General features: G+C 41.6%; 1 pseudogene; it reads left to right on the forward strand.

Moving 5' to 3' along the window:
- The first annotated feature begins 12,096 nt into the window (after positions 1–12,096).
- On the forward strand, positions 12,097–13,230 carry LOC114426068 (trace amine-associated receptor 13c-like; annotated as a pseudogene).
- Positions 13,231–26,198: the final 12,968 nt, after the last annotated feature.

Raw genomic sequence — 26,198 nt, forward strand, 5'->3', positions numbered from 1 at the left:
CCTCCTTTCTTCCTGCCGCTCTCGGTGCAGTTCCTGTCCGCCCGTAACTGAAAGCCGGCTAAACTCACGGTAGAGTCCGGTATGTTTGCGTGCAGCCACGTCTCTGTAAAGCACATTACAGACGCCTCACGAAACACACACTCACTCTTTGTGAGAGATGTTAACTCTTCCATCTTATTACCCAGTGATCTAACATTACCCATGATGATAGAAGGAAGATACGGCTTGTATCTTCTTTTCCTCAGCTGTCTTCCTTTGCCCCCTCTGCTTCCGCGTTGTTTCCTTCTTAGTTCTTTGGGGATTTCGTGTCGCTGGCCATACATCCCACTGTGCTGGAGATTCATCAGCTGATCCCTGGTGTAAACAATGGAGCCCTGGCGTGTTTCCGTCACGGCCGAGACGCGGCATGATAAAAGTGCTCCAAAAGCGATGAAGACCACGAAGAAAGTCCGAAAAAGACGCATTATTGCAGTGCCTGACCGCTTATACTTCGATTTAGTACGAAGTAGAGTGTTTAGAGTAGGAATAAATTACGGAAAACAACTTAATACACCCGCGGTGTGCGGAGCTTCTCTGGCTGGCTGCTACCGCGAGGCCGCGCCGGAAGCTAATGGACAAAAGTGTCTGTGAGGCCTCTAAATCACTGAACCAGCTCCTGCTCCTGCACATGAAGGGGTACTACATGCGTTTCTCTGAAATGACCTCACATGAAAACTGTTTGTAGAAAGAATTCAGTCACTACTTCACGTGTACGTGGTGCATTATTTCTATTAAAAATATTGAGTGTTCTAAAGTCAAAAATAAATAATTCTGCAGAGAAGCTGTGGAATCAGACTTGCTTAAAGAACAGCAAACAGTAGCAGGTGTGATGCGGTGCACCTAACTTTTGTGCCGGTGCACCGCACCACAAGAAAAAAGTTAGGCGCACCAGTGCAACCAGTGCAAAAAGTTAGTCTAGAGCCTAATCCTCATTTCACAACATGTAGTTCTGTATTAACTAGGGGGTGGATTCAGGAAAAAAATCAGGAACCGTTCAGTACACATATTTCGGTTCAGGGTGCGTGTTCTGTTCGGTTCTGGACATGTGCATCAAGTAATACAGGGAGGCATTTTTAACACAGCGTAGAGACGAGTGTTGGCAACTTGGCATCTCTCTCGCTTTCCAAACTTTTTTTATCTATCTAAAGCAGGGGTGGGCAATTATTTTTTTGTGAGGGCCACATAGACTTCCATTAGAAAAGCAAAGGGCCACATTTGTTTCATAAATAATAATACGAATTGGAGTTCACTGGTACAGCATCTACCTTTATAAATATGCTCTTGTTACATTTTCATCACTGTAAGCAGTGTTTCCCACAGACCAATGTGTGGTGGCATCTCGGTGTCACATCGGTCGGCGAGTTGGTCATTGTTGGTTGTGGCAGTTTTAAAGCTACAAGCATTTTGAATCGATTGAGTTAAATCTTAATTCTCTCAGTTAGTTCTGAGTGATAAGACAAATAAATACATTACTTGAACCCTGCCTGGACCTTCCCCCACCTCAACTCCATACATTACAGGCCAGTAGAATGAGTTTGCTCAGACAGACATGTCCTTTTTCATGTTTCCTGGATGACTCACCAAATTGAAATTAAAGTTCTTACTTTAATTTGTGCCTAGTTTAGTTCTAATCTAAGGAATGGATTACAAAAACATCTAAAGCTGAAGGTTTTTATTTCACTATATGAACTCAACACTGACCTCATATGTCAGCCTGTTCTTGTTTCGTAAAATGACATTTTCTGGTAAAATAAAGGTTAAAATAAATAATGTGATATAACCACATAAATACATTAATAGCATAAATACTATAATCAGATATATGGAACTACTAAAGGCACAACAAGGCAACTAACTGATTAATAAAACAGCTTTTGGTGTTATTATTCATTTGTGACTATGGGCATATGATGTAGATTATCTCAACGGTAACCACGTTTCATCTTAAATCACCTAATGTTTGCTGCGTTACCAGCTCTGTCTGTGCTGAGTTAGGGTGCGTCTTCTCTGTGAAAATATCCGCCGGTCCGGGTTTTCCTTTAACAGTCAGACGTCAGACATGGTGCATTGAAAGGAAGAGCGGGCGGATCAGCTGCTCTCCATGTGTGCGCATGCATGTGCGCTTATGTGTGTACGTGTGTGTGAACACGGATGGGAGGGAGAGAGAGAGTTGCGCGGAGTCGAATGACTGGAAAGATAGCTATATTATAAAATTGCATTGGCGAAAAAAAACACAGAATCAATGTGTGGCGGAGGGTGTTGGTGATGTGAACTGGTCTGTGCAGAGCCATCGCAACACGGTAGGCAAACCAGCCAATTGCCTAGGGCCCCGAGTGTGAGAGGGGCCCAAGACGGACAGTCAGTTAGTCCCACTATTGCAGCAGCGCAGTAACACATTCAGACCCTGCCCCTCTCTCCCCCGCCCTCGCTGTCCCCTGTTAGTGCCCTGTCAGTGCTGCTATCAAAATAGACAGGTGTCGCGGCATGTTTAGAATGTGGCATGTGAAGAATGAAGCGCACATACCAGTCTGGCTTCAAGAAAAGGCAACAAAAGAAAGAGGCAGAGGAAAAACGCAAACGAGAAAGTGGTAAGAGTCTTTAACCCATCACCTTATTTCACCCCACGTTATGTCTATGTCGTTTCACGTTGTATCACCTACAGCACTTTGAGAAGTAGCACTCGCGTTTAGTACACGGTCTCCTTTGGTACTGCAGCTTAAATGTTCGCAGAGCCGTCGAAAGGCAAACCAGGCAAGCAATTAAGTTGCTCTGCATAAAAGCGTCTGCAAAAAGAGCAAACATAAATATAAAGAATGTAGCTCTTTAGCTCATGCAGCAACAGTGCGTCGCTGATATGCTAATGATACGTTAGCTTGTGTTGTCTTGCTCAGAATTTAGCATAAACTAAGTGGTGCTGTTACAACTTACTGTTAAAGTTAATCATCTGTAAACCACAACAGGAAAACCTGCGAAATGTAATTTTAGTTTCTATAGCGTTTATTAATGTTCAGGTGTTTCTATGTAAATAAAAATTTTAGAAATCCTCATCTGATAATAGTCAACTATTACCAAATAGTCATGAGCTATTATATACTCCTATTCCTTTTTTCCATTAGGTGCTTTGCTTAAATACTTGTCTGCGACTCCTCAGGAAGAAGCCACAACCTCCATGAAGGTATGTGCATTATGTTTGGATTATTTACACTTAATTTACATGTATTTTTAGGCTAATTACTATGTTCTTATACAACACAGCTCATGGGGAGCCCTGTGAGGGAGCTCAAGAGGATGCCCCAGCCAGTCAATCATCTGAGAGCACTCCACTTATTCCCACCACCTCTACTGCAGCACCTGATTTGGCAACATTGGAAGGTACTCCTAGTTGTCTTCTGAGTGATGATCCAGCACTATGGCCAAACATCATTGATGATAATAGCCGTTGTCAGCTTGTAAAAAAAGGACCAGTTCAAATCATAGACTTTGATTTTCCCAAAAACTCAGAAATGCCCCCAAGGAGATTTACAACAGAGAACTACATGATAACTATGAAAAATGGTGAAAAAATCCAGAGGTCGTGGCTTTTGTACTCAGTAAGCACAGAAGCTGTATTTTGTTTTTCCTGCCTGCTTTTTAGCAATCGAGACAATGCTCTTAGCAGTCATGGTTATTGTGCATGGAAGAACCTAGCACAACAACTTAAAAAACATGAATACACAAAAGCACACTCAGAGTCAATGCAGAAGTGGCATGATCTGCAGAAAAGATTACAAACTAAGACAGCCATTGACCAAAATCATCAAAATTTAATGCAAATTGAAATGGAACATTGGAAAGCTGTAATTCGGAGAGTCATTGCTATCATTTGTCATCTTGCAGAACGCAACCAAGCTCTTAGGGGGTCTTCAGATGTGCTTTTTGACTCACACAATGGAAATTTCCTGTCATTAGTTGAACTAATAGGACAGTTTGATCCCATTATGACTGAGCATTTAAGAAGGATAAAAAACAAGGAATCAAAACTCCACCATTTAACGTCCTATGATTCAGAACGAAATCATAGATTTAGTTGGAGAAAAAATCATTCAAGAGATCACCCGAAGAGTAAAGGTAGCCAAATATTACGTCATAATGGATTGCACTCCTGACATTAGTCACAAAGAGCAACTCGCAGTTGTTCTCAGAATTGTCAGTTGTGAAACATCTGTTGGTGCAGCTACTGCAGAGCATTTCGTTGGTTTCTTTGACATCGAGGACACATCAGGGAGAGGTCTAACAGAGACTCTGCTAGGCTACCTGCAGCAGCTTGGCCTAAACATTTCTGGTCAGTCCTATGATAATGGCAGCAACATGATGGGTCAAAAACATGGTGTACAGGCAAGAATATTGCAAATGAACAGCAAGGCACTGTGTGTCCCTTGCAGCAGCCACACACTTAACCTAGTTGTGTCAGATGCTGCCTCAGTCCTCAGTTTTGTCCATGTCATTTTTTGGTGTCTTGCAAAGACTTTACAATCTGTTTAGTTCTTCTGTGCAACGGTGGGCCATTCTGAAGCAGCATGTCACACAACTTACTTTAAAAATGCTGTCAACAACAAGATGGGAGGCTTGAATTGACAGCGTAAAGGTGCTGCAATACCACTTGCCACAAGTTGTGGAAGCACTTTCTGCACTTCAAACATTTGCCATTGGAAAAAGAGATTTGGAAACCATGTCATCTGCCAAAAGTCTACTCACTGAACTGAGGAGCTGGCGTTTTCTGTTGTGCACCATCATCTGGTACAATATTCTTTACCAGATCAATCATGTGAGCAAGCTTCTGCAAAGTCCAAAGTTCAAATCTGAAACACAAGGTGTTAGAGACTATCTCACAGACTTTAGGGAGAATGGCCTGACTTCCTGTCAGTCAGATGCAGTGGACATTGCAGATGAGCTAAACATTGAAAAAAAGCTTCCTGAGAAAAGGCAAAAAAGAACACCAAAACAATTTGACTATGAGAAAGCAGAAGAAGCACAGTGCAGTCCAGATGAGTCCTTCAGAAGGGACTTCTTTCTTCCTTTAGTGGACACGGCCCTCATAAGCCTCAATCACCGTTTCTCAAAAATGGAAGATGTGTACGTGCTTTAGTTTTCTGTTTTCCAAAGATAACATGATTCAAAAACAGTGCATGACATTGAGGCAGAGGACTTGGTTTTGGAAGTTAGTTCTGCAATTCACACCTTTCCTGACAATGTCTCCACCTGCCCACAAAACATGTTAAATTACATATATGCTGAGGAGCTGTTGGATTTGTACAGTAACCTCAGTATTGCATTGCGTCTCCTCCTGACGCTTCCAGTCACTGTTGCATCGGGTGAAAGGAGCTTCTCTGCTTTAAAACTGATTAAATCATATCTTAGGTCAACTATGTCCCAAGAGAGGCTCAGAGGACGGGCACTGATTTCAATTGAGCGTAATGTTCGCAGGTGTTTAGACATGGAAGATGTGGTTACTGCATTTGCACAAGCTAAAGTCCGCAAGCATTTCTAAGACTGTTATTGTTGCTGGTCTTGATAAAACAGCAAACAAACAAAAATCAAGGTTGTAAATATTTTTTTCTGATTGTTTTATACAAAATGTTGAAAATATTTCTGATTGTATTGTAGAGTTCACGTTTGTTTACAAGAACATATTGATCATCTTGTACAAAGAGTACATATTTCTTTAATATAGGTACTTTGTGACTGTTACAAACTTGAAAATATTTCTGATTGTATTGTAGAGTTCACATGTTTGTATACAAGAACATTTTTGATAATCTTGTACAGAGAGTACATATTTCTTTAATATATTTTGTGATTGTGTGCTTTTTCCGGATGTGGCCCGCGGGCCGTACTTTGCCCAGGTCTGATCTAAAGCAACTAGTGACTCTCTCTGGTGACGTTTGAAAACTGTCGTGAAAACACGTATCATTCTGCAGTCAGCTACTGTCCTCGACAAGCAGTGACCGTGAGCTCCTCCCCCGCTTCAACGCACTCCGGTCAGTCTCTTTGTAGCTTCACGCAGCAGGTTCAGCTGCAGGCAGAGCAGAGAGACCCACAGCACTCTGCGTCCAATCGTGCGCAAAGCTGCCGAAGGTCCTGTCAATGCTTACAGAGCGGGATGTAAATAGCATATTTCAATGGCAAAGATAAAAAGAAAACCACGGACATCAGTACTGTTAGCATTGCATAGCTTAGCCTAGTCATAGAGTTCAGTCTATCCAACTAGCATGTCGTTCTCTGTCTAACGGTGGGAGTATGTGCGCACACGTGTCTGTGTTTGTGTGTGTCTGTGCATATGTCTGTGTGTGTACACGCATCGTGCCTCTGTGCGCAGACAGCAGCACTGAATTGTAAACACACCATGCAGACAGAAATGTCATGCTGCTGTGCAAATAAGATAAATAACATGAGCTGTTTAGTTTGTTTAATAAAAGAACAAGGTGTAGACCTGTTCTATAGGAAAATCTTAAATGTCTTCTGTTAGGATCTGGTGCTATATAGAAATTAAAAATAAATGAAATTGACTTAACCTGATATAATGGGGGAAACACTGAACTGATTCTTAAATATGGTAAATGTTGGATAATTAGGATATATTTTATGCTCATCTGGTATTTCCAGAGTGTTAAAAGTAGAAAAAACCTCAACATTGTAAACCGAACCGAACCGAAAACCGTGACCTCAGAACCGTGATACGCACCGAACCATGGATTTATTGAACTGTTCCACCCCTAGTATCAAGTGTAACTGGCCTAACATAAGAAAAGGCATACGTTTCCACTGCAAGTGTGCTTCTTCAGAAATAAATACACAAAAATAAGTTTCTAAAATTATAAGAATTCCGAGTAGTAGGGTTGGGCGGTATTAAGGTATACCGGCGGGGCACACAGGTAGCGACGGTATCATTTTTAATACCGTCAATTAAAAAAATGCAATGTACTTATATAAAAAATAAGGATCAAATATTAAACACATTTTATTTGATGCCTTGTGTGGTTGAAGTTTCACTTCAGTAGTATAATATCTTTTACGTTTGGAGACCTTTGATAAAGTTTATGAACATGACGTGACAGCGTGGAGGAGAGAGAGAGAGAGCGCTATAGTCGCACCTGTGACCGGGTCCCGTAGAAGAACACTGCTGAGATAGTATTTAGTTTCTGAACGGTGTAGGCACGAGCCAACAGTTTGGTACCGCTGTCTGAGCCTACATTTATCATTTTAATTGTTTCGTGTGACCGGCAGGTTTTCAGTTTACGGGACAAGTGGTTTTTTTACCATGCGTAACATAAATACTGCACAATGCTCTTAACATGATAAAATAAACGTTTCTGGTGCTGAAGAAATGACAACTAGTGACTAATGCTTGGCTACGTCATAAGTAGGGTTAATTATGGCATTTAGCCGATAACGATTAATTTGAAATTTAATTGATGACAATTGCACTTAGATGTTTTTGACTCTAAACTGCCACATTGTTCTAAAGTGATACTGACAAATCATCAGTCAAGTTAACTACTTCATTCTAACAGGTTAAGCTGGTGAGTGTTGTAGTGATTAGGCACAAACAAGCCATGTTTGAAATATTTATTGATAACAGATGCATTTCAAAAACTGCTTCAAAATAATAATGAAGAAAACATTTAGTAACTTTGTCCTTCAAATGTTCTTATCTCAAGGTCACAGAGCAGTGCATATCATTATTAAAATTAAACAGGACAAATAGGTTCAGTGATTATTTCAAGTTAAAAAAATATGTGTCTGTGCAAATTAACCTGTGACTGGAATATGTCACACACTAGTGCATGTTTTCACACATACTGTAGAACAGCAGCAGAAAAAATATTACAAACAAACCGGACAATTCCACATTTAATGTATGTCTGTGCAACTCAACCTGCGTTACGTTCTTCCAGTACTTAGTTTGGTCGTAAGGAGCACAATGACTAAACGTATCGCAGATTCTCGGCTGAGTGGAATTCTTTCCACCTATCTGCTGGAGGATACTTTGCTGTTGTAATGTTTTCCTATGTTGCCGTTAGGGCTGAACGATAAGAATTGCGATTTTTCTGGCAAATATTGTGATTTCCATTTCATCCACAATTTTTTTCAAATCAAGTTTTAGTGTACATGAGCATTTGCAAAGATCACAGAAACTTACATCATACAATTCAAAAACCAGATTCCGTAGCTAATGCAAGAATGAAAATTAAAGTCAAGAACTGATTTCAAATGTAGTCCTATTTATAACAAACAAAAAAACATGCTATACATAAGCTACATTGAGTGCTTGACCAACAACAGTTATTATAACTATGCCTTAACTTAAAGTAAACTTAAACTTTTCTCATCTACAAAATATGTCAGACATCGAGCACCAAAATATTGCACTTCTGTAAAAAAATGTAGCATAAATTACAGCAAAAATTGTAAACAGCTTTTTAAAACAAAGGAATTCAACCCTGTATTAAGAAATCTGAAGTGGTAATAAAAAAAAATTTTACTAAAATAAAATGACCCTACCTTTTTCGTAGATGGGAAAAGGTAAAACATTAAAATAGGTGGGTTGATCATTGATTGCTGAGCAGCACCAAAATATTGCACATCTATTTTGTAAAAATATAGCATTTCAAAAACACTTAACGACTTTAAACCACAAGTCAGGGTAAAGTGCAGAACAAACACAATCAACACTAATATTTGTGTCCCTGACATCTCTACATCTCTACATCTCTATATCACCTTACAGATTTTTGCAAAGAAAACCAGCATGCCAACCTTTGATGGTTTTAGACTTGAGCGCTGACACATGATGATATTGCCACTGGCACTAAACAATCTCTCTGATGGTCAACTTGTGGCTGGTATGCAAAGGTATTTACGAGCCAATTTGCTCAGCCATGGAAAGTTAACATTGTGCGCTCTCCACCAGGCCAATGGATCTTGCTCTCTATCAATAGTAGGAGTTATGAGTTAGTTGTCCAGTTCTGCTTTAAGGGTATCCTCCAACTGCACAGTGGAAGAGGGAGCAGGGACAGCCTTGCCCTTGAAAAGGCTGCCAAATGACCACTTTCGCCAGATCATCACAGGTCATTATGGAAACATTTAGTGCTATTGTTTGTTTAAGTTTTACCAAGACCCACCCACTGAACAACAGTTTGTCAGCTAACAACAGTTTGACAGCTAATTTATTTGTCTTTCTGTTTTTTTAAACTGTTTCAGTTTTGCGAAACAAAGTAAAGACCTACTCAAGGCAAACTACGTTTGATTGCTGACTTTATGAATGAAATGAGGGCAGAGTACTACTGACAATAGGCAGAGACTTTCTAAATAGAAGGGCTTTGCTAACAGCCTACTGGAGACACATTATCATATTAAATCCGTATGAATGGATTAATACACAAACACGCTCCCCCAAACACACATTCTTACACTTACCAATTGTAAGATGCAGCCTGTGTCCAAAACATTGAAGTCTGGTCCACTGGTTAAATTCCATTGCTTTGATCATGTTTGTTGCATTGTCGGTTGTGGTGCACGTCTGGGCCTCTTCTTTTAGACCCCAGCTTGATAGACACTCTCTCAATCCCATGGCGATATTCTCTCCAGTGTGGTCAGTGGGGAAGTATGCTGTCTGCAGGCAGCGACTTTTCAACTCAAAGTTGCCATTTACAAAATGCACAGTCAAACTCATATATGGTTCGGTCGTTCTGCTTGACCACATCAGTAGTTGTGGCATAATACACCACATTTTCCAGCTCTTTTAGCACCTTTTCTTTACATTCTGCGTACGTCTGTAGGATGGCAACCTGATTGAAGTACGTGCAGGAGGGAAGTATATACCTCTTATCCATCGTGCGGAGGAGACTTTTAAACGACTCTTTGGTGACCGTGTTTACAGGCACCATGTCCTTGGCAATGTAGTGTGTTACGGCAGTCTTTATTTCCCGGTGTCTTCGGCTGCTTCTGTCATACGGAGTTACACTGGCGAAACAAGATGTAATTGTTGTCTGTTTGGCCCCAGTATTACTTTCACTAGACGAGGTCTCACTGGACTTTCTCGCTATGCACTCATCATGCAAATGCACATGGTGAACTTTTAAGTGGCGGTATAAATTCGTCGTGTTTCCACTAGATGTAGCAACCTTGGCATGACATGTTTTGCACAGCACCTGTTTCTGTTGTTCATCTGCTGCCTCAAACCCAAAATAATGCCAGATTACCGATGTGCTTTTTTTGGGGGGTTCAAAACCCCGACTCCGCATCTAGTCCCGCTGAAGCCATTTCTCAAATGGATGACCAGCAACACTGGTTGGAGTCAAGAACACGTGACCTGTCCACACGCAGAATGCCGCTTCTGATTGGTGAGGTTGTTAGCATTGCAAGTAGGGCATACATGTGTAAAACATTTGACAAATGTCGTGACCTTCCCTGGTCACCCCGGATCGTCAGACTCCGTCGTCTATAATCAGAACATTGAGTGAAAGAAAATACCCTGGGTTTTATAGTTTCACCTTTATAAAGGGAGAACACACAGTGAACACAGGCCTTTCAGTCTGCTTCACTCCCGTCCATATGTGTTCTGGCCCCTCCCTGGATACAGGCTAGTTTTATTGAAAGTTGAGGTACATTTGCATAATAGATAAACAACTTGTCAAGTCCTTCGTAGGTATTCCCATATTGGGACATGTTGCACTTTTATCTCCACCTACTCATTATCATAATTGGTCTAACATATTTATGACTGTGAAACACTCTGTTTCCCTCCTATGTTGGATGATTTATCTTAGCCTTCACCAGAGAAAAGGGGTCCTGGAATGTAAACATTCCCCCTAACTCTCTATAAGGGAGTGTGTGTGTGTGTGTGTGTGTGTGTGTGTGTGTGTGTGTGTGTAGAGAGTCTCCCTTTTTCTCAGAGTGAAAACATACATACGAGGAAATATGTGCTCTGTATCATGTCAGTGCATAAGTATCTTTAAATAATTCCACACAAACAAAACCTGATTCAGTTAGGAGCAGTGCAAAAAAACGTGACTTTGGCGATCTCAAAATCACGTTGTCTGAGATCGCAATTTTCAGTCTAAAACGATAGATCATTCAGCCCTAGTTGCTGTGGAGTCCGTAAAGATCGGGACGCAGCTTCTCCAGTCGGAGTTCTTTCTTTTGATACAAGCAAACATTAAGTTACTACGGCAACAACGCTCCACCCTTCACACCTAATGCATGTTGCGTATACTGCTTAAGCCGGCGTTGTGGCCTTGTTGTGTTTTCTTCGGCTTTCTTCATACTCCGGTTTATGGTGACAGACGTTGAACCTCTATTTATTTGACTTATCACAAACAAATACTTTTACTACCCTGCCTGGACCTTCCTCCACCACAACTCCGTACATTACAAGGCAGGCCAGTAAAATTAGTTTGCTCATACAAAGACCTGGATTTTAGATTGGAGGAAGGCCTGTCTTTTAAATGTCATGTTTTATGAATTACTCACCAAATTAAAGTAGAGTTTTTGCCTACTTATTAAAGAATGGATTGTAAAAACAGCTCTTTATTTGACTATGGGCATATACCATAGTTTATCTCAACCGTAACCGCAATTCACCTTAAAAAGCTGTGTCTGCTTGTTTGCTGTGTTACCTACTCTATCTGTCTATGCTGAATTAGGGTGGAAGATGTTCAGTTGTAACGTTGAGTGAACTCCAGATCGCCTACTGTCTTCTCTGTGCAAATATGCGCTGATTCTAGTTTTCCTTCAGTAGTTTAGAGGCATCAAGCATTGCAGTTAGAGAAGAGGTGCTGTCGGTGTCAACCAGGCTAAACACTGATTGAATTTCTGCTTGAGGGTCTGTGAGGCCTCTAAATTATTAGACCAGCTCCTGCTCCTGTCCATGAAGAGGTACTGCATGAGGACATCTTGGTCCAACTGGGACACAGAGGAGGAGGAGGCAAAGATGCACTCAATAAAAAAAGATAAATTAGTTGTTTGAGATGTGTTTCAGACAGAGAGCTGTCAGTGCTGCAGCTCCTCTCTCTGATGATGGAGAATCAGGAACTCTGCTTTCCAGAACTCCTCAATGCTTCCTGCAAGAAGCCGACACTTCACTGGGCTGATGCTGTGCTTGTAAACATGCTGCTGGCCTTCATCTCTCTGATCACTACAGCTCTCAACCTGCTCGTCATCATCTCAGTCTCACACTTCAGGTGGAGATTAATGTTTCATCAGATCTGTTTTCTGAAGTCTTAGTTTGGTCCAATGTTTTATTTTACTAACTTTATCCCTGATTATGATAGATACATTGCTTTAAATGACACTGATTTATTTGTCATTTGGACTTGTGGACTTGCTGGTTTCTCTGTCTCCCTGCAGGAAGCTCCAAACACCCACTAACATCTTCCTCCTCTCTCTGGCTGTCACAGACTTTCTTGTGGGCCTTGTGGTCATGACAGCAACAATTTACTTGAGAACGTCGTGCTGGTATTTTGGTGATATTATGTGTTCTCTGTATAGTTATGTACACGTTATCATCCTCTGCTCCTCTGTGGCAATAATGGTGCTCATATCGGCCGACCGCTATGTGGCTATCTGTGACCCTCTGCATTATCCCACCAGAGTCACAGAGAGGGGAGCAAAGCTGTGGGTCTGTTTGTGTTGGCTCTCTTCTGTTTTGTTCACCACTGTTATACTAAAGGACGACCTGGGCCATCCAGGCAAGTTTAAACCCTGCCACGGAGGGTGTTCCGCTTACCCTAATCCCATTGGATTTATCTTTTACCTTGTTTTAACCTTTATGGTTCCCATTACTGTCATTGTTGTGCTGTATATGAGAGTCTTTGTGGTGGCTGTGTCTCAGGCTCGGGCCATGCGCTCTCATTTTACAGCCGTCTCAGTGACTGTAACAGCAAAAAAGTCTGAGCTGAAAGCAGCCAGGACTCTGGGTGTTCTTGTGTTTGTGTTTCTTATGTGTTACTGCCCGTATTACTTATTTTTTTCATAGCTACGGAAAAAAACAATCCCTGGATTTTAGCTCTGATATGTTATATGGTCTATTTTAACTCCTGTCTGAACCCTTTGATCTATGCATTGTTCTACCCCTGGTTTAGAAAAGCTGTTAAACTCATTGTGACTCTGCAGATTCTGCAGCCGGGCTCCTGTGACGTCAACATACTGTAGAAGTGATTAAAATGACTGTCAACAATTGTAGCGAGTTTCCAAAGTAATATCAAGTATAAGTAGAAGATTTTAGTGATTACTTCTCAGGGCTTGATGTAGAGGTATTGAAAATTAATTTTCCTAACCAGGGTAGAAACTGAATGAATCTCTGCTTGAGTGTCTGTGAGGCCTCTAAATCACTGAACCAGCTCCTGCTCCTGCACATGAAGGGGTACTACATGAGTCTCAGATTTTTTTTAGAAACAATTCAGACATGGTGGCAGGGTGGAAGGTTGCTGGTTCTATTCTTGCTTTGGAATTTCTGTGGAGCATGCACAGTTTTGTGAATGGTTATTAGATCTTAGATTTCAGAATTTAGAGTAAACTTCAGTTATTGCAAATGTGGTGCATTATTTCTATTAAAACAATTATTGTTCCAAAGCTGAAAAGAAAGCATTCTGCAGAGAAGCTATGGAATCAGACCTGCTTTAAGGACAAAAAATTTTATCAGCAGGAACATGTCTTTCAATTTGAGAGCTGTGAAACACAGATAGCAAAACATTGCTTGTAAGTTACAAAGAAATCCTTAAAATTATTGTTACAAAACAAATTATTGTCCACAACGTATTTTAAATGTTTAATGCGTATCTATTGATTAATGCAAACAGAATATTATTATTTTAGTGCTGCTGAGCCTTTGGCACATTGTAGGACATGGATGTCTAATATTATGTAGGACTGTACCTGACGGTATATGAATGTCTGTCTGACTATGTAGCATTCTTATGTATATACTATAAGTACAGAATACATAAACAAAACTGTTGCCTTGTTGTATGTAAGAAAAGGAAGTTATAACTACAATGTTTCCACCACAAGTGTTTATTTATTGGAATTTGTTTAATTAAATTTCTATTGCTGATTAAAAACCAACCAATGCTTGGCCCTGTCATGAGCATGAGCCCTGTCTGCTGTCACAACAACACAAAGAAAATACCATTTGTGACATACACAGTGGCACAGATGTCAACCAGACTTGTTCTTCCACTTTTGCTCACTCATGTCAGTGCTGACAGCACGCATTGCATAATTTTCCCAAGGTACTCAGGTACAGATTTGGAAGGCCTTGTTTTGAGCAGAGGCACAGCATCTAATACAGTTCGACAGGTTGAGTTAAAGTGTGAGAGGAGAGAGCCTCTACATCTGAAGTAGAGCTGGGAGATTTAGTTGGGCTGAACAAAGCTGTGGAGAATTATTAATATAATTATATTAGTTATGGAAGAGTTATTAACATGACTCCGCTGCACAATGCCAACCCTAACCGTTACTTCAGCTACCAGACAGTGGTTTTCTGATGACTGCCATAGTTTTTAAGCAATATTTCTGATTCTTAAATACAGCAGATGTGTGGTCTGAGGAACACAGCATCACAAACCTCTAAGCTAGAACCATGTGTTAAAACCAGATCAAGAGTGTGCCCACGTTCTTGTGTAGGACTAGACACAAGCTGTACAAGATTAAGAGAGTCAGTGAGATATAAAAAGTCTTTGGCCAACAGCTTCACGGGATGGCACACAAGGATATTAAAATTTCCAACTATTAAAACATGGTCATTTTTAGGCATAATTCTGTCAAGAAATCAACAAAGTCACCAATAAAGTCTTTGTTACGCTGTAGGAGGTCTGTATATCACAGCACACAACTCAGAGGACAGAGCCACGCTCAAATAAGTTCATCTCAAAGCTGGCACTAGATAGTGTCGACAAGACCTGTTTACAAATGTAGCTATCCCTGTAAACAGTCGCTATGCCTCCTCCGCGACCTGAAGTACTCAGGGAGTTAAAGTATGTGCAGTCTTTTAGTGATGTGATTGCACTGTAAACACAATACAACACAACACAATATATGCACTGACTGAAAAGTCTGTTAACTTATCTAATTCTAAGGGTATTTCATTCTTCTGCCGACACTATATGTTGCTGGCATAGACGAACTAAGACAAATTATTTACTGTAAACAAAGAATAATTTTTGGATTTGGAAGTGAAATTGGAAAGTTTTCCACCAGATGATCTCTAATGGCACACTGGTTGGAAAACACTGGGTTAGAGAACCATCGACACATTCCACAAGAAAGCCTAGAGCTGTCGTGTACTTTCTGATGAGGGGCTTTAACATCTCCAAGACACTGCTGGTGATGTTCTACCAGACTGCTGTAGCCAGCATTCTTTTTTATGCTGTGGTGTGCTGAGGAGGCAGCATTAAGAAAACACATGCGAAGCGGCTGGGCAGACTGATCCAAAAGGCAGGGTCTGTGGTGGGCACAGAGCTGGACCGTTTGGTCTCAGTGGTGGAGAAAAGGACTGATCAGGCAGCTGATTATTACTACATCAGGGGTCTCAAACTCAACTTACCCGGGGGGCCGCTGGGGGTAGAGTCTGGGTGAGGCTGGGCCGCATTATGGCCGCATTAAAAAAAAGGGTTTCAAATATTCCAAAAAAGTACAACTGGTCCAATCGTCTCAATCTTTATTAATAACAGGCCAGAATAGGGATGTAAATTATTGATTAATTCAATACTCATTAGTTGAATGACCTTATCGATCGATTAACAATTAATTGATAAGCGGCTGGGCCTGAATTTCCCTCAGTTTCACTAAGACTAAAATCTAAACATTGTTTACTAAATAAACTGCATGTCATATTCCTTAATGAGTGATTTGTTGTACCATTGGAGAGTACAGACAGTACAATGACATTTATGTAGGCTAGTATAACAAAATCTATTGTGAATAGAAATTGAATAAAATATGTCCAGCTGCTTTAACATGAAAATAAGTTGTTCACTGGCTCCTCACACAGACACATGTCAGGAGTCAGGCATGTGCAGCTTGTTTACAGTGAGGGCAGCTACTGAGAACATGTGTTCTATTCAACTAGCATCCTGATTAAAAAGAAAGAAAGAAGAGTTGGGGCGGAACTCCTCTGCAGCGGAGAAATGCGCGAGCATGCAGAGACAGAAACGACACGGCGAGCAGAACGGAGGCTGTCACTCCTCAAAAAAAATTCAAACTAAATATCAGAGAAATACTGACGGGCAATTAATAATAAAAATAAAACGCACAGGGCGAGCCTCAGCAAAAAAGTGCGTGTGAGAAAAATGTGCGGGCCGCACTAACACTAAACTTTGATGTCAAGTGGGGGGCCACAAAACATCGGCCGCTACTTTGAGACCCCTGGTCTACATAGTCTATATCTGCATATTCCTTAATCTGTACTAAAGGGTCTTTGCAGACTTGGCAAGGGATACTCCACCCTTGTCACCAGTTTTAAATGTGCTGTCCGCGTGGTAAGTCCGAGTCTAGTAAGCTCCACAGAAATAAGTAATTTACTTTGTTGTTTTGCTTTACGTCCATGCTCCTATTGTTATATCTTGTTAGGCATAGTAACATTAAGTTTCCTTTTAACGTTGGGTTATTAAGTGTTGTAAATTAAGCAGTCCGGTTTACAAAATGTTAGCTGCTAGCTTAAATGCAGTGCTGTCTTGTAGTACGGTGCTATATGCTAATTTTTGGTTTATTTTCCAGTGTGTCACTGTGGAGCTTGTTAAAACTCGGGATACAAGACGTTTTCCTGTGTTTCCAGGTACATATCCAAATAAGTTGTTTTATACTCCACCCTTGTCACCAGTCTTAAATGTGCTGTCACTGTGGAGCTTGTTAAAACTCGGGACACAAGACGTTTTCCTGTGTTTTCAGTGTGGCACTAATAAATGGCGTGCTGAGCCAAGAGAGAAGTTGGTTTTTAATTACACAACGCAGAAGAAAGTACACACCCCACTACACATGTACTTGTTTAGTGGAACTTGTTTAAGTAGCCCAAAAACTACATGAAACCTGGAATTAGTGTATGTGCAAAAGTAAGTGAACCCCTAGCTGCATTGATTAAGTCAAACAGACTCAGGTGAGCGCTTAAAGAATCATTAAAGTAGACCAATAAAATGAGACATCATTGGGAAAGGAATTGGTCTGCAATATTCAATAGAGAGAGGAAACTAACCAAGCCAAGATGGTCCCATACACATCAACAATGCCAAGAGGACAGAAGATATCTGAAGACATGAAGAAGAGGGTAGTGATAGCCCATCAGTCTGGGGAGGTATATAAGAACATCTCAACAAGTTTCCAGCTCCATCCATTGACTGTAAGACAAATACTTTACAAATGGAAGGCCTTCAATATGCCAGCAACACTGCCTAGAAGTGGGCGCCCAGCAAAACTATCACCCAGAGCCACCAGAAAAATAATAAGTCAGTTAAGGCTCAAGGCCAAGGTCAAGGCCAACCCACACATCAACTCTACAGAGTTGCAGACCTCTCTGGCACGTCTGGGACCAATGTGCGTGCGTCTACGATCAGACAAAAATTGAACACCCATGACATTCATGGGAGGGTTGCTAGAAGTAAAGCCTCTGCTCTCAAAAAAGAAAAAGCTGACTAATTAAAACTTTGCCAGAGAGCACTTGGACAAACCAGAGGCCTTCTGGGAGTCCATTCTCTGGACAGATGAGTCCAAAATAGAGTTATTTGGTCACAATCAAAACCGCCGTGTTTGGAGAAAAGCTAACACTGCAAATGAAGAAAAGATCCTCCTCCCAACAGTGAAGCATGGTGGTGGAAATGTGACGGTCTGGGGCTGCTTTTCTGCTTCTGGTACTGGATGACTCCATATTATTCACGTCACCATAAATTCCCAAGTATATCACCAAATTCTTGACCAGAACCTTCTGTCATAAGTCAGACAGTTGAAGCTGTGATGAACATGGATTATGCAACAAGACAATGAACCAAAGCATTCCAGCAAAACTACATTGGAATGGCTTCAGAGAAAGAGGATTCATTCTCTGGATTGGCCCAGTCAAAGTCCAGATCGTAATCCTATTGAAATGTTGTGGCAACACTTAAAGAAGATGGTACATGCCAGATATCCCTCCAACCTCTATCAAGTGGCTGAGTTCTGCAAGGAGTGGGCCAAAATCCCCAATGACAAGGCAGTGGGCTTAGTTTGTGAACCAGGGGAGAACGTAGTGAGTGGCAAGATGGAGAGAGACAAGAAAAGAGTACGGTGGTGCGTGTCGGAGGCATGTTGACGGCTTTGCGGACTGTAAAGTTAACTTTTACCATAATTTCAGTAAAAGACTCTTTAGGAACTTGAATGGTGATGGAGTTTGTTAGTTTGAGTGGACTACTCAGCGAGAAACCACGTTTGGCTGGATTAGCTGCTAAGATGGTGGGTAGCGCTTCTTTGCTAAGAAGCTAGCGACCAGCACACTCGACAAGTAGAGCCTGTGTGAAGCTGTAAGCATGACAACGAGCACAGAGACCCCAACAGAGCTGGACAGCGTGGCTGAATTGTCTGTGTTACATGGTCTGCTGTGTGAATCTCCTTTACTCTTCCCCCTCTTCTGTTGAGTTGGGTACCAATGTTTATTTTTGCCTTGAAGGACCATTTTGTTTAGACTACAGTTCTGGTTAAACAGTTTTTTTCTTTATTTTATTTTATTTTTGGTTAATAGATAATAGGTGTGTTTATTTGGGCCTATATTCCAACTATTGGTGTTGGAATATTTATTGTGGTTAATGCTTTTGACCAAATGACTTAAAAGGCATTTTTAATGAATACATACATATTTTCACATAGACATGGTGGGAAGTTAGAGACAGCACAAAAACTGATCATCAATTCACACTGTTGGTGTAATGCAAGCTAGATGACACCTGAATATGTAGGAAAGAGAAAAACAAAAAACTGGACAGAATGTCTTGGTCCAACTGGGACACGGAGGAGGAGGAGGAGGAAAAGATGCAATAAAAAAGATAACTCAGTTGTGTGAGATGTGTTTCAGACAGAGAGCTGTCAGTGCTGCAGCTCCTCTCTCTGATGATGGAGAATCAGGAACTCTGCTTTCCAGAACTCCTCAATGCTTCCTGCAAGAAGCCGACACTTCACTGGGCTGTTGCTGTGTTTGTGAACATGCTGCTGTCCTTCATCTCTATGAGTACTACAGCTCTCAACCTGCTTATCATCATCTCAGTCTCACACTTCAGGTGGAGATTAATGTTTCATCAGATCTGATTTCTGAAGTCTTAGTTTGGTTCAGCCATGGCCTAAGTTTTATTTTTCTAACTTTAACCCTGACTATGATGGAAGCATTGCTTTGAATGGCACTGATTTATTTATCATTTGGACATGTGGACCTGTTGGTTTCTCTGCAGGTGTCTCCGCACTTCCACTAACATCTTCCTCCTGTCTCTGGCTGTCTCAGACTTTCTCGTGGGTGTTCATGGTGTGATCATGACCGCAGAAATCTACTTGAGAACAAAGTGCTGGTATTTTGGTGATCTTTTGTGCGCTCTGTAAAATTATGTAGTCATTATCATCATGTGCTCCTCAGTGATAATAATGGTACTCATATCGGTGGACCACTATATGGCTATCTGTGACCCTTTGCATTACCCCACCAGAGTCACAGAGAGGAGAGCAAAGCTGTGGGTCTGTTTATGTTGGCTCTATGCTGTTTTGTACAGTAGTCTCATAATGAAGGCGACCTGACTTATCCAGGCAAGTATAAATACTGCAGTGGAGTGTGTTTCGCTTACCTTGACGACATTGCAGTAATGTTTGACCTTGTTTTAAGTTTCATTGTTCCCATTACTTTCATTGTTGTGCTGTATATGAGAGTCTTTGTGGTGGCTGTGTCTCAGGCTCGGGCCATGCGCTCTCATGTTACAGCCATCTCAGTGACTGTAACAGCAAAAAAATCTGAGCTGAAAGCAGCCAGGAATCTGGGTGTTTTGGTCGTTGTGTTTCTGATGTGTTACTGCCCACATTACTGTCTTATGTTTACAAGGACTAGCTGGTTCAGTCCCTCGTTTGCATCCTTTGTATATTATATTGTCTATTTCAACTCCTGTCTGAACCCTTTGATCTATGCATTGTTGTACCCCTGGTTTAGAAAAGCTGTTAAACTCATTGTGAGTCTGCAGATTCTGCAGCCAGGCTCCTGTGACACCATAATACTGTAGAAGTGATTAAAATGTCTGTCAACAGTTGTGGAGTAAAGTAATATCAAGTATAAGCAGAGCATTTGAGACTTTTCACGGCGTGATGTAGAGGTGAGAGGTAGTGAAAAATCACTTTTCTCAACCAAGGTACCGACTGATGAATCTCTGCTTCAGTGTCTGTGAGGCCTCTAAATCACTGATCCAGCTCCTGCTCCTGCTCATGAAGGGGTACTGCATGAGTTTCTCAGTTTCTGAGTACTTTGGCTTTCTCCCACATTTTAAAGACATGTTTGTCATGATAATTGGTTATTCTAAATTGCTTGTAGTTGTGAATGGTTGCCTCTCTGTCTATGTAGAACCTGTGATAGACTGACGACCTATCCAGGGGGTACCCTGCCTCTTGCCCATAGACAGCTGGGATAGGCTCCAGCCCCTGTGACCCTGTACTACAGGACAAAGCAGGTTCAGAAGGTGGATGTATGATCCACACATGAAAACTGTTTGTAGAAGAAACTCATACTATGAAATACTTTGTCAGACATTATAGAAGTGACAATTAAAGCTGCAAGCAGCGGGCCCACCACAGTCTCCTCTCCTATGCTCCCCTCTCCCCTCATTCCAGAGATGTACACCAAAACACATGCATGCAGGAGACATTTCCTGCTGCCAGTAGGTGGCACTATGACTGTGTCATCATATCAGCATGTCAATTTGTTCAGTCTCAGATGCACAGCAGTCCTGTAAGATGCAAAAAATACAGTAACTTTCTGTGTAATGGTGAAAGTTTGCACTTTGTGGCAGTGCCCTGGCCACACCGTAATATTTTTGAAAGAGTTTTGGAATTTGTCTATTCCCTACGGTGTCTTAAGTGGACACAGTGAATTTCAGATCAATTGGAAGAAGTATGCTGGGCATGAAAAGTTTTTTAGAGCAGTCAGAAATCGCCCTCCATCGAGGGTGTGGAGGTGGAGGTGGTTAGGACTTATAAGTAACTGGGACTGCAGCTGATATCCCGAGTTCTGTCATAATGTTGTATGTGTGTGTACTTACCAATCAGTGCAATATAACATAGTGTTCATCAGTATTCTATATTATATCTTATTGTGATGTTGGGAATAAATGGAACAAATAATCCTACTATTTACTTTGTGTGTGCATTTTCTTGTTGATTAATATCAATGAGTCTTGGTTATATTGACCATTAATTACTTTAAAATACATAACTTAAAAACCAAGCTTAGCACCAAAACCATATTCATGCCACATCATGCTGAGATAATGTGAGGTCACGCGGAACAAATATGAAGGATATGAATAACTTCTATAGATATAGTGTTGGTTATGCTGTGTGATTTATTAGCTGTTATATTACAACACCAATATGAACTGCAGAAATTAACAAAATATATTGAGTGGCAGCTAACACTTGAGTCTTTGGTCTTTGTAAGGTTTTGTGATAGCAGATGTAAAAAGTATAGGGAAATCTTACCACACTAAATAAATCTTAAAAACTAAGCTTAGCACCAAAACCACATTCATGGCACATCACACTGAGTAATTTTCATATGGCTTTCGAAGAAGCACATTTTCATAACAAAAGACAACATAGGGAAATATTACCTGTGGCATTTGATTGCAAGATTGCACAGATTCCTACAATGTGACAGAGGCCATACAGTAAAAGACTAAACAGCCTAAAACAAATTAACCAAAAAATAAATGACAAAAATACATGACATTTCAAAGCGCTGTACTTTGGAAATGGTTACACTCATTGAAAAACAAAAGACTGGACAGAACATCAGCAAAGCTGTGGGTGTGTTTGTGTTGGCTCTGTTCTGTTTTGTTCACTACTGTTATACTAAAGGATGACCTGGCCCATCCAGGCATGTTTAAACACTGCCACGGAGTGTGTTCCACTTACCCTGATTACATTGGATTAATCTTTTACCTTGTTTTAACCTTTATGGTTCCCATTACTGTCATTGTTGTGCTGTATATGAGAGTCTTTGTGGTGGCTGTGTCTCAGGCTCGGGCCATGTGCTCTCATGTTACAGCCGTCTCAGTGACTGTAACGGCAAAAAAGTCTGAGCTGAAAGCAGCCAGGACTTTGGGTGTTCTTGTGGTTGTGTTTCTGATGTGTTACTGCCCGTATTACTTAGTTTGTTTCATAGAGACACAAATAATCAATCCCTGGATTTTAGCTCTGATATGTTATCTGGTCTATTTTAACTCCTGTCTGAACCCTTTGATCTATGCATTGTTCTACCCCTGGTTTAGAAAAGCTGTTAAACTAATTGTGACTTTGCAGATTCTGCAGCCGGGCTCCTGTGACGCCAACATACTGTAGAAGTGATTAAAATGACTGTCAACAATTGTAGCGAGTTTCCAAAGTTATAGGGTAAAGACTGAATGAGTCTGTGCTTGAGTGTCTGTGAGGCCTCTAAATCACTGAACCAGCTCCTGCTCCTGCTCATGAAGGGGTACTGCATGCGTTTCTCAGTTTCTGAGTAATTTGGCTTTCTCCCACATTTTAAAGACATGTTTGTTATGATAATTGGTTATTCTAAATTGCTTGTAGTTGTGAATGGTTGTCTATCTGTCTATGTAGAACCTGTGATAGACTGACGACCTATCCAGGGGGTACCCTGCCTCTTGCCCATAGACAGCTGGCATACACAAGGAAATGTTTGAGAACAAAGGAAGACACACAGACCTGTCAGCAGACCCGTCAGCAGACCCTCACCTCAACAACTCTCTCAGCTTAAGGCAAGACACTGAAGACACAACTGGTAAAGACTGGACTTAATAAACAGATAAATGCATATAGAAAATTTAAGTTTGAATGTTTAATAATGAAGATTGTTTATTTGTTCAATTAGAGCTACATTGCTATGCTTTTTAGTTAAGTCCTGTTGTGTTGTGTTGGTTTAAAAATATTTAATATTGTTTTTTTGCTTTATCTTTAAAGGTTATCAACCTATTATTTCTTCAGACTGATTTCTAAATAAAGGAAAAGAAGATAATTTTGAGTTGTCCCTTGCGTCCTCAAGTGTCAGCCGGGCAGTTTTTCAAGTTTGGGCAGAAGCTGAGAAAAAAACCAGGCATAACTTGACAGTTGATAACCACATGGCAGGAAGGATTAAAGGCCTTAAGAAAGGAAGAAGAAGTTAAAAAGGCAGTCCAACACAACCTCTGGTCCAGATACGGAGAAGATGAGGTGGAGTCTGCTATCCAGGAAGCAGAATCAGCCCGTGAAAGAGCTCATGTAATTCCAGTTTCTGCTGTGAACAAAGACGGCTATGAGCTACGTCTGGATGGTGCGAAGAAACTGGTCCAAGATGCAACTGCATGCCTTACAGTTTGGGAAATATGGATTTCAGAGGAGGAGAAGGCAAGTCTGGATGGCAGAGTAAAGGGGCTTGAGGCCAGAAAGGCAGAATTCCTCATAGCACAAAGAGTTGCAGAAGGGGAGAGACGAGAAACAATCCCTGAGTCACCTTCACAAGTTGGGCAGCCAGTTCAGCAAGCACTACTAAAAATCCGGCCTATCAGCCTTCCCAAATTCCATGGATTCAGAAGGAACTTCCATCGATGGAAGAGAGACTGGGAGAGTCTGCAAAGGCAGGGGGAGCCCACTGGCTCAGCTGAAGCAAAGAAGATCTTAGACAGTGTTGAAGAGAAGATAAGTAGAGACCTGCAGTTGTCCACCTATAATATTGCTGAAGACATGTTCAGGGTGCTCGAGAACAGATATGGGAACAAATCTGCAATTACCTTGGAGATAATCGAGGATTTGGAGAGAATTCCTGTCCTGAATTCAAACCAGCCAAGGAAGACATTTGACTTGATCCAATCTGTAGAGAAGGCCCTCAGTGATCTCACAGAACTTGGAAATTCAGGAGCCCTCAAGAACCCTCTGGTCATCAAAGCTATAGAGAGCAAGCTACCAGACAACCTGAAAAAGGACTGGCTTGTATTCATGGTTAACCCAGCAAATGGTGTCACACCAATCACTTTGATAGCCTCCTCACGTTCCTGAAAACTCAAGAAGGAATTCTGGAAAAATTAGAGCAGCTTGGAGTGGGTGAGAAGAATGATAAAAAACCTGCTTACACAGAGAAGAAGTTTGCTTCAACTCGTTCCACAAGAAAAGGCGGATGTGTTGTCTGTGGAGATGAAAAGCACAGAGACAAGATTTTCTTTTGCAAGCGGTTCAAAGAACTTAAGCCTAGTGAAAAGCTGGATGCTGTGGAGAAACTGGGAGCATGCAAAAGGTGCCTATTATGTCATGAAGATGATGACGAGTGTACAGATACTTACCTGTGTAGAAATCAAAACTGTAGGAAAGGAGGTCTTGCACACCATTTCTTTCTTTGCCGGAGAGGGGACTCTAAGAAGAGTGAAACGGACAGAGCACCGAAATCAAGTGTGAGTAAGCACAAACTTACAGAAGAGCAGGAAGAATTTATGTCTGAACTCTCCCCAGAGATGGCAGAAAGATTTTGAAGAGCTTTCACTAACATCACTGGGAAAACACACTGCACTGAGAAGAACCGGCTTGATGTGATGGAGCTAAGTGAGCTACCAGTCATTCTGATGCTGCTGGAGGTAACTGCCAATGCAGGACAGAAAATTGGAACACTCATAGACTTGGCATCAGACACTAACTACATCACCCACAGAGCAGCCAGAAGATTAAATCTACGCAGTGAGAAGATTACTCTGGTCGTCCATGGGGTCGGTGCAATGGCTATGAAGGTGAGGACCAGAAGGTATCTGCTCAGGGTGAGGGTCAAGACACCCACAGGTACAGAAAGAGCTCATGAGCTTGTCTGCTATGGCTTGGATGATATTGCAAAGGTGCACAAAGCACAAACCAAAGCAACTCCAAAAATTCTTCCCAGAAATCAGCCTGGAGGACCTGCGCAGACCAACACACATTGAACTGCTGATCAGTCACCGTGAAGGAAGACTGGCTCCACAGAGAGTGAAGGTGATTGGAGACCTTGTCCTATGGGAGGGCCCACTGGGGAAGACTGTTGGTGGAGCACATCCAGATCTCTTTGAGGAAGTTGACATGACTGCATGCACATCTGAAACACACTTTGCCCGATCTATGAGAACCACAGCAGTAAAATACCAAGAGCTCACTGAAACTGAAGAACTCAAAGCTGAAACCAAGAACACACTTGCTGGCAGAGTATTTCTTGACTGGTGGAGATGGGACAGCATTGGAGCGGCATGCGAACCAAAGTGTGGAGGGTGCAGGTGCGGTAACTGTCAGTCTGGAGGCAAGGAAATGACATTAAGTGAGGAAAGAGAGCTGGAAATAATCAGAAAAGGTCTCACCTATGTCAAAGCAGATGCTCACAGCAGTAGACCACACTGGGATACAAAGTATCCATGGATAGAAGATCCAGCCTCCCTACCCAACAACAGAAGTGGAGTGGAGGCCACCTTTCTTAAGAACAGAGAAGCGTCTCAAGAGAGAGCCAGAATGGAAAGCGGCATATGGGGCTCAGGTCCATGAAATGGTGGAAAGAGGAGCAGCAAAGAAGCTCACCAAAGAGACTATTTCCAACTGGAAAGGGCCTGTGTGGTATGTTAGTCACTTGGTGGCGCCAAATCCCCATTCTGTCACAACACCTGTGCGCCTGGTATGGAATAGCAGCCAGAAATTTAAAGGACGCAGCATGAACGACCTCCTGCTGAAAGGACCTGATGTCCTAAATCAGCAGCACTCGGGGACATCAGGAAAATGTACAATTCTGTGTGGTTGGAAGAACTGGAAATGCATCTTCACATATTTCTCTGGAGAGACACAGAAGATGGTGAGATTGAGGAATATGCCATCACCCGAGTTAACATTGGCGATCGACCAGCAGGGTGCATTGCACAGCTGGCCATGAGGGAGACTGCCAAACT

The sequence above is a fragment of the Parambassis ranga genome, chromosome 21 (assembly GCF_900634625.1).
Source record: "Parambassis ranga chromosome 21, fParRan2.1, whole genome shotgun sequence".
NCBI lineage: Eukaryota > Metazoa > Chordata > Actinopteri > Ambassidae > Parambassis > Parambassis ranga.